The sequence below is a fragment of the Colossoma macropomum genome, unplaced genomic scaffold, assembly GCF_904425465.1.
Source record: "Colossoma macropomum unplaced genomic scaffold, Colossoma_macropomum, whole genome shotgun sequence".
In the NCBI taxonomy this organism is placed as follows: domain Eukaryota; kingdom Metazoa; phylum Chordata; class Actinopteri; order Characiformes; family Serrasalmidae; genus Colossoma; species Colossoma macropomum.
The window spans coordinates 5,045,189-5,053,440 of NW_023494796.1; the positions used below are offsets into that span (position 1 = coordinate 5,045,189).

At 37.4% G+C, this 8,252-nt stretch overlaps 1 pseudogene; it reads right to left on the reverse strand.

Annotated features, from left to right (window-relative positions):
- Nucleotides 1-3,678: 3,678 nt before the first annotated feature.
- On the reverse strand, nucleotides 3,679-7,419 carry LOC118817019 (annotated as a pseudogene).
- Between the last annotated feature and the right edge of the window lie 833 nt (nucleotides 7,420-8,252).

Consider the following 8,252-nt stretch of genomic DNA (forward strand, 5'->3'; position numbering starts at 1 on the left):
CAGATAAACAATATACAAGAAATAACGTTCATTAGCTCTAGACGCAGTACCTCGCAAAAAGATCTAATCTAAAGCCTGGGCTTAAATACTGAACAAACAGATCACAAGTAACAGGAAACTTTTTATAGTAACAGTGTACCAGTCCATGTTCAGAAAATGACCTCAGGCTCCAGTCATCAAATACAATGTGACCTTGATGAATGCAGCTGAAATACTGAAATCACTAAAAGTAGTTGATTTGTTTTATTGGACTGTGGGCTTTTTGCAGTCACTAAACTACTGCCTGCCCCACTTCTTCACTCAGACCACCTGAGGGAGGATGTTTTGACAGAAATGAGGAATTAATGGTTTGGTGGGGAATGTAAAAAAAAAAAAAAACTGCCTGAACTTGGAATCCCCTTTACCAGTGGTGAACGAAGTATACAAATCATGTACTTGAGTTAAAGTTGAGATACTCAAGGTAAAATATTACTCCAGTAAAAGTAGAAGTTCCTCCCTTTAGACCTCCACTTGAGTAAAAGTACAAAATTATTTGCCTACAAATGTACTTAAGTATCGAAAGTAAAAGAGGACTCGCTTCATTAACTCATTTTAGGTGAAAATACTCCAGTGTCTCTCTTGGTAAACCAGTGTTTTAATAGAATGTCATTAATTAGTGACGCTGATGTCTATTAAAATTATCATAAGCACAAAACACTGAAGGTGAACAGTTTCCAAGCAAAGTTTCAGTTTAAGACTTATTTGCAACTTAGTTACAAGTTTAATAAAAACTTACTGCAAACTCAGGTTCACAAATGAGTTTCCTTTACTAAACTGCATCTGTAGGTCTCTGTTCATAAACATAAATTCAGAAAAAAGACACATCAGTCACAACTGCATATGTGTACATATTTCTATATTGTGGTCTATTTACACAAAGTTAGTCCATCATTTATGTTGAATAGACTCTCCCAAAATTTTACGCTGCTGCACTGATGTTGAACCGTGTGCTGCACTGGGTCGGTATGTCCAACAGGTCAAAACAAGCTCAAAACAAAGTGACCGCTGTGCCCTGATTGGTGTTCTTGCTTTGTGCTTCTTTCATTTTGACATGTTACGTTTTTATACGCACATAAACCAAAAGGAGCAACAGATTTCTCATAATGTAGTGGAGTAAAAAGTGAGATATTTGACTTTGAAATGTAGTGGAGTGAAAGTAAAAAGTCACCCAAAATGGTGAATAAATAAATACTTGTTAAGTCTGTTTGCTTGTCTGATCTGTCCAGTCCTCAGTCACATGACGGAGCAAGGACTTTTGGGAACTGTAGTCTGAGACGGCCATGTTGGCTTGACAGCATAGGCATGACAGCATTACACCCCGCCCAGCACCTGACGGACAGCGTAGACCAGTGTGCCCTCCACCACCAGTAGCCTCATCGAGGCTTAAGGAGGGAAACATAGAAAACCGTGAGATGTGAAATTGGGATTCGTTGATCTTTTTTTAATAATCTAAAACGGACTGACAGGGAGGACCACCATCTGAAACGTGTAGTTCTCAAACTATCAACCCCTACAATACTGGCTTTTGTCATGTTAAAGGTTCATTTGGTAATATTTAAAATTAAGATACTGGAATACAAATTCAGTTCAAAAGGTTACAGTAAATTGCATTAGGCAGTATTTTGGCTGTTTTCATACATTTTCTAATATATTTGATAAATACATTTACATAAATTTGTTTTTGTATGGTACATTTCTATATGTAATATTTCCTCATACATTTTAAAATAAATAATTTTAGTTCTCAAACATAAACTACTGAATTAATAACTACTAAGAACTACTAAAACTGTGAGAAGAATTAGAGACCTCAGAAAATAAGACCATTTTCAAGAAGAACAATTACCAGAAAGTAGTCTAAAGAAATGCTCCTATGGCTCACACTGCAAAGACCACCAAGAAGTGGGCTGAGAACAAGTCCAGGCTGATATTTTGGCTGATCAGAGTCCAGATTTAGAATATTTGGTCTCACATTAAACACAAACTAGGTTGGCAATGTTTTTGTTTAATTCTGTATTTGATAAATAGATTTACATACATTTTTGTATGGTACATTTCTATGTGTAATATTTCCCCATACATTGTAAAATACATGTATTTTAAAATATATTTGGCTAATATGACAAAATGTTCTGAAATACATTTTAGTGCTGGAATGTATGGGCAATATAGGCAGAGCTCAAAGTACGGTCAAGAACCTCTACAGGGGGCGCTACACACTTCTTAAATTTTTGTTGTATATATTACATATATGTTTGATGGTGCTGTTCAGGGTGTGGAAACTTTTTGGTGCTGCAGTGTCCTCTGCTGGTGTGTTGTGCTGTGCATCCACTCAGTGAAACTAAAATTCAAAACCTTTCAACTGTGAAAATTAAATGTGACCATGAACCTTGTAGCATAAACAGTAGTTTGAATGTTATTTGTGTACATAAACTTAGTTTTCAAAATGTGAAGGATTTGTTTAGGTGACTGAAATAAACACTTAGAAGACACAGAAACTCAGTTTTTCTTTTCAGCTACGCTTGTATATTGGCTTATATTTGAGGCAAATTAGTATACATCATTTGCTTTAAAGTAAATACAGGATGAATCACAAAAAGTACAAGTGGAAGTCTGGCAAAATTGGACCATTTAGAAAAATACCTTTAATAAAAACATGAGTATTTTAGATTATATTATAGATAAGCTTAGAGAGTAAGATGAGTCTACACACAATTGGCTACACTTCCTGTTAAAAATGACAATATAAAAAAGATGGACAAGAGTACAAAAAATAATTCTGTAATTTTACACCTGATGTTGCAGAGTCCAATAATTCTACAAAGTTGGTCCAGATACAATATTGACAAACTGTTGACTGTTGAGTCCACTGAACTGTAAATGTAACTTTATGTTTAAAGTCTCAAAGTAAACATTGTATGAGGGATAAATGGTAACCTAAATGGTTTAGAATAGAAGAGAATTTGTAGTGTTCAGATAAAATCATTAGTCATTTACCTGTCTTTTGCAGTTATTGCTACAAAACAAAGTGGGCTGGATTTTTTACTCCTGTGTTTTAATCATTTTAAGTAAGGAGAACACATTATTAATCTTTATATAATCTAATTTTTGGCATGTTTAGATTGCATCCAGTTTGATTTTTGATAGTGTGGACAGCAAAAAAATCCACAGTAAATCCAATTTTTCCATCTCGGTCTGAATGCTCTGGAGCCTCAAATTGAATTTCAACACAACCAACAACGACAATGTCACATCCAGAGTGACAGAAGTGATTGTTTGGAGGGCAAGATGATGCGCCTCCATCTCTCCTTTGAAATGTGCATCACCAGCATAGCTACGTAGATACTGATGCCTACGTTGTTACCACGGGAACCTGTGCAGATAGGCTGGTGATGTCTGATCTGGTGATGTCTATTTCATCTGATTACTTGCAAAAAAACAGTGCAGTCGCCTCAAAAGATCTGATTTGGGAAATAAATGCGATTTGTCTGTAGTCTGAACACAGCCTGAGTATTAGACGGTCAAGGAATTGATTGATGCCTGGTTATGATGTGGTAGCAGTTTGAAAACTCCTACCTTACATTCAGTTTTGATTCAGTCTTTATTTAATTAACTTAAAAGCACGACTTTTTATGATTAAAAGTTTTATTTGCTTTTTATTTTTCACAATCAAGACATTTCAGTACAAAACATATCAGTACAAAACATAAATAAAAAACAAAACAAAACAAAAAAAAACACATCATACCTTAGATGAGTAGAGAAAGTACAGAACAAATGATCCATACATTCCTCACATAGCAGACACCCTACAGGCATTAGAGCACAGTATCCCCACATCCACAAGCCTTATAAACCCACCACGATCTTATAAAACTTTATCCAAAGTTTAAAACTCTAATCCTATTCAAAATATCTGTTCAGTCACTAATTCTTCTAGGATTGTCTTTATTCATTCTGGCCATCAAACCCTCTAATAATACAATGTGTTTAAACTCTGCAAACCACATCCTTTCAAGATGACTTCCTGGCTATAACCATGATTTAAGGATGTTTTTTGTCAGCTATTGAAGTTGTATGTAAAACTCTCCACTGACTTAGAGTGAGATTGATAATCATCATTTAAAGTCATCTCAAATCATAAATAAAAACTAGAAGCAGAAGAGAAAGCTGAATGTGTGATTTGGGTCTCAGCGATAGAAAAGAAGCACAGCAGCTTCAGTGATCTCTCGGGACGCACTGGCAGCTGTATTTGTCCCGTATCCATTCCAGTCAAAACCAGCGAAATCTCCACACTGTCTTGGTGCACCTTCTGGGAAATGACCTCCTCCACCGATACAGTACTGCAGAAGATTATGTTTATAGTTAATCCAGCATTTTTACATGCCTTTATGAAATAGTCAAACTTGAGCCTGTTTGTTAACTCACATGTTCCGTATCACAGCCAGTTGGTCTGACTCCAGAGCAGATCGCCATGGCTGCCTTCTCATTGTTAAACACTCTGAAAGCGATGTAGCCAGTCTCAAACTGTCCTGAAGAGGTTCAAATAAACTATTTACTGCCTTTAACAGTGCTGAGTTTGGGCATAGGATTCAGGCCAATGTCATTCTGGGTTTTTGAACTGAGTTGTTTGGTACAAATTTTGATAATGTTACTTTTGAACTGTTGATGCTACATGCATGAAATTTTCATAATTTTATTTAAGGTATAAACTGTGAAGTAAAGCAACATAGTAGTAGCAGTAGTGAGGTTCCTAGTACTCAAAGAATATTGACCTACCTCTTACATCGGGACCATAAAAGTTCCTGGTAGAAGCTTCATTTCCGGTATCGTACACCACTGGGGCAGTAGGTCCGTTATCAATACGACAAGCCCCTATTGCATACCTCACTGGGAATTTCTATAGGGAAAGTAATCCAGAAACCAATTCTTTATAAAGAGTGTTGCATGTGTTCGAATATCTCTCCATGCATAATTTCCTGTACCCATTATGTTCCATGAATATATAGATACCTGATGTCTTCACGTCTTGCAACAAGAATAATAAAACCTTAATTGATCGCTACCTCTTCATGATTGATCGGTTTAATTACACGTCAGTTTGAATTTAATCAATCAGGATGGCTGTGGTGTCTGGATCGACCGATCAAAAATACCACAGTCCATTTGACTATGAAAAACAAATTGTTTGGCTGCCATTTTTGCAGCAGCTCATGCTGTAAGAACAGTACGAGCGTCCATCAAGAGTTAAATGTTAAAACAGGCACATTATGAAGAAGGGTTTTTTATCTAGGGTTCAAAATGTAGGTCAGTGTCACATTAAATTGGCATCCATTGTGTTGTTTACAAAGCCTTAAAGCCTTAAATTAGCAAGGTGGTTATTCATACAGAATATTTGCCATGTCACACCGAATTCTGTACACTCTCAGAAAACAGATTGTACCTTTTAGTAGAGCCTAATGCTGTCACTGAGATGGTACCCCTAAAGGATGCATCTTCAGTGCCTTTAGTTAGGGAATGTAATTGTACCATATACCTTATTATTTAAATTACATTGACTCCATACACCCTGACTTGACTATAGCTCTTAGTTTTATTAAAGTCTTATTAAGTTTTAGGGACTGTGACACATCTTTGAGGGTACATTTTCATAGTTTGTACATTGGAAGACTAAAATTTGCCCAAACAGTAGCCTTTATTCTGACAGTGAACTGATATGTTCAGCAGTTTAATGACCAAATTGTTTTAGTAAATGCTAACTTTTGTTCTTCTTGTCTTCTTTTCATAAGTAACTCAGACACTTTTTATTTTACCTGCACAATTGACCTTCTCTCAAATGTTGGCCTGGGCTAATGTGAATGCATCACCCGTTGTTTTACCCTGAATAAGAAGAAAAGATTTCCTCCATGAAGGCTGAGAAAGCGGTTGTCGGTGTGGTAGCGTAAGATAGAAGCAGTGCTCCAATGGTTTAGCTGAACGTTATTAGGAACATGCCACACCGCCACATCCTGTGCCGCGATGTTGTAATACCCAGGATTCTGTAAGAAGTAAGAGTGATGGAATGTTAGGGCAGAGCAGATATCCACAAAGCATCTCAGAGCAGGGATGCCAGTTTAGGATTCGTATTTGAGCCTAAGAACTATGTAAACAGCAGAAGAATCTAATCATAGAACAGGAAAGAATGCCAGCGCTAGTCTTTCTGTAATCTTTCTGTTATCTTTTCTTTAATAATTTTTCTTTACAAGATTCTTTAGGCATTACAGATTAAGGTACCGCGTCTCACCTTGTAGTCGTCACTGGTAGCAGCCTCTGCAGATCCAAATGTGACTCGATTAGCCCATGTTCCATCTCCTTCTGGAAGGTTGGGGATTACTACCTTGCTGGCTCGACCAACGATCACCTAAAGTGCATTTCCCATACATGTTGTTCTCGTGCACACTGGCCACCAGCGTCCAGCCACCTCCAGCTGTGGTCATATCACAGTAGGTCTGGTAGACCACCCCAGTCTCCGTTGTAAGATAGTACAGCCCATCTGTTCATACACAAACAATACTGATTCATTGGACGAAAGTACCTTGATGCACTTTTTGGAAAATGTCAGAGTAAAGCAATGCCAGTCTTACCTTCATAGATTCGATACTTGTCTCGGATTTCTTTGCAGCTTCGAGCCACATATCTAATCCTCTCAAGAAGTTTCTCTACCTCATTGTTGGATTTAGTGTTATTAATGTCAATACATGGAGCCTGTGCTTCCTGAATGACATACATTGCACTCACTGTAACAATAAAAGCACAACAGTTGGTATAGTGTAATTGGTAACTCCACTATTCTCCACATGGCATTTCACTGCCTCCATAACATGATTCATTTCTAAGTCACTTTGGTAAATAAATAACAATGTAAGCACAGTTTAAACACATCCTGTCACATTCTGGTTTAATTAGCAACTCCTAACCTAATGACAAATTAGGTCTCTGAGACTGTTTCCTAAGTTTCATTCATAATTTGGATTTTGATCCTTGATTTTAATTAACAGTTTTAGATCACACTTTGTGTCTTAGTTGTGGAGGTAGTTGTGAGGAGTTTACTTACTTGATTTGGTTTCACAGAGGTGGAGTTTCACCGAGAGACATATCAACAGAAATCCCACAGACAGCATGCTTGCAAAAAAGACTGTGTGAAAAGAGTATTATATCATAATTTATAAAGTATGATAACTGTAGAGCTTCATACATGTATTTCATTTTCATACCCTTCCATAATATGTTAAAATATCAGATTACCTGTATGATCCAACAGGACGTTGAGTTGAATGAGCCTTGATGATTGTCGTCTTTGAGAAGTCAAGCTTATTTAAGGTGTCACCTTATCACTTGCAGTGTTGACAGTAATCATAAGGAAGTAATATAATGTATTTTGGAAGATAATACTAATGGGTAATTTATGGTCATGAGCTAGATAAGTAATTAAAATGTCACTTGTTCAGCTGGGTGCATTCCCTGGCACCAAAGTCCCAAGTCCTCTTGCTGGGACACCCACCGAGGAGGAAGCAGAAGAGTGGAGGTGAAAGATCAAGGCTACTGGAGCTAAGAGTTCTCACCTGCCAGTACTCAGAACTCAAGAGAACTGAACATGCAAGAAGGCCAATATTCATGGTGCTGGACCTGTTTAGCTGAGGTGGGGCATCCGTTGACATATCTGGGGCCACCATTCACCTTGAGACAGATACCATGCCCATTCAGACTGGTGGCAGGCCCCTCAACATAGTGGCCTAACTGCTTTTTGGCCAGTGAAACTTTCATGCAACTAGTTGTTGCACTAAGCAATTCAAAACCAGTCATGCAACACATTTATTTATTCCACTAGAAAGCCGTTAATTTTTGGTAAAACATCTTATGTTGCTATAACAAAGCTCTCCTTGAGGTGTAATATTTGCAGCATCTTAATTTTTGTATATTTTTCCAGCTGTGATTGCAGTTACTTTTATCTATACATCTGTCTGTGGCACATGTGTCAGTCTTCAGTCCTCGTGGGCCAAAACACTGCAGACTTCAGCACACTGCTTCATTTAAACACACTTGATTCAGCTCATCAGCTAATTAGCAAGATCTGTGACCTGAATTCAGGGTGTTAGATGAGGATAAATGCTAATCCCTGCAGCATTTTGGCCCAGAAGGTCCTGTTTCACATGCTTGGACTATAGTTATGTGTT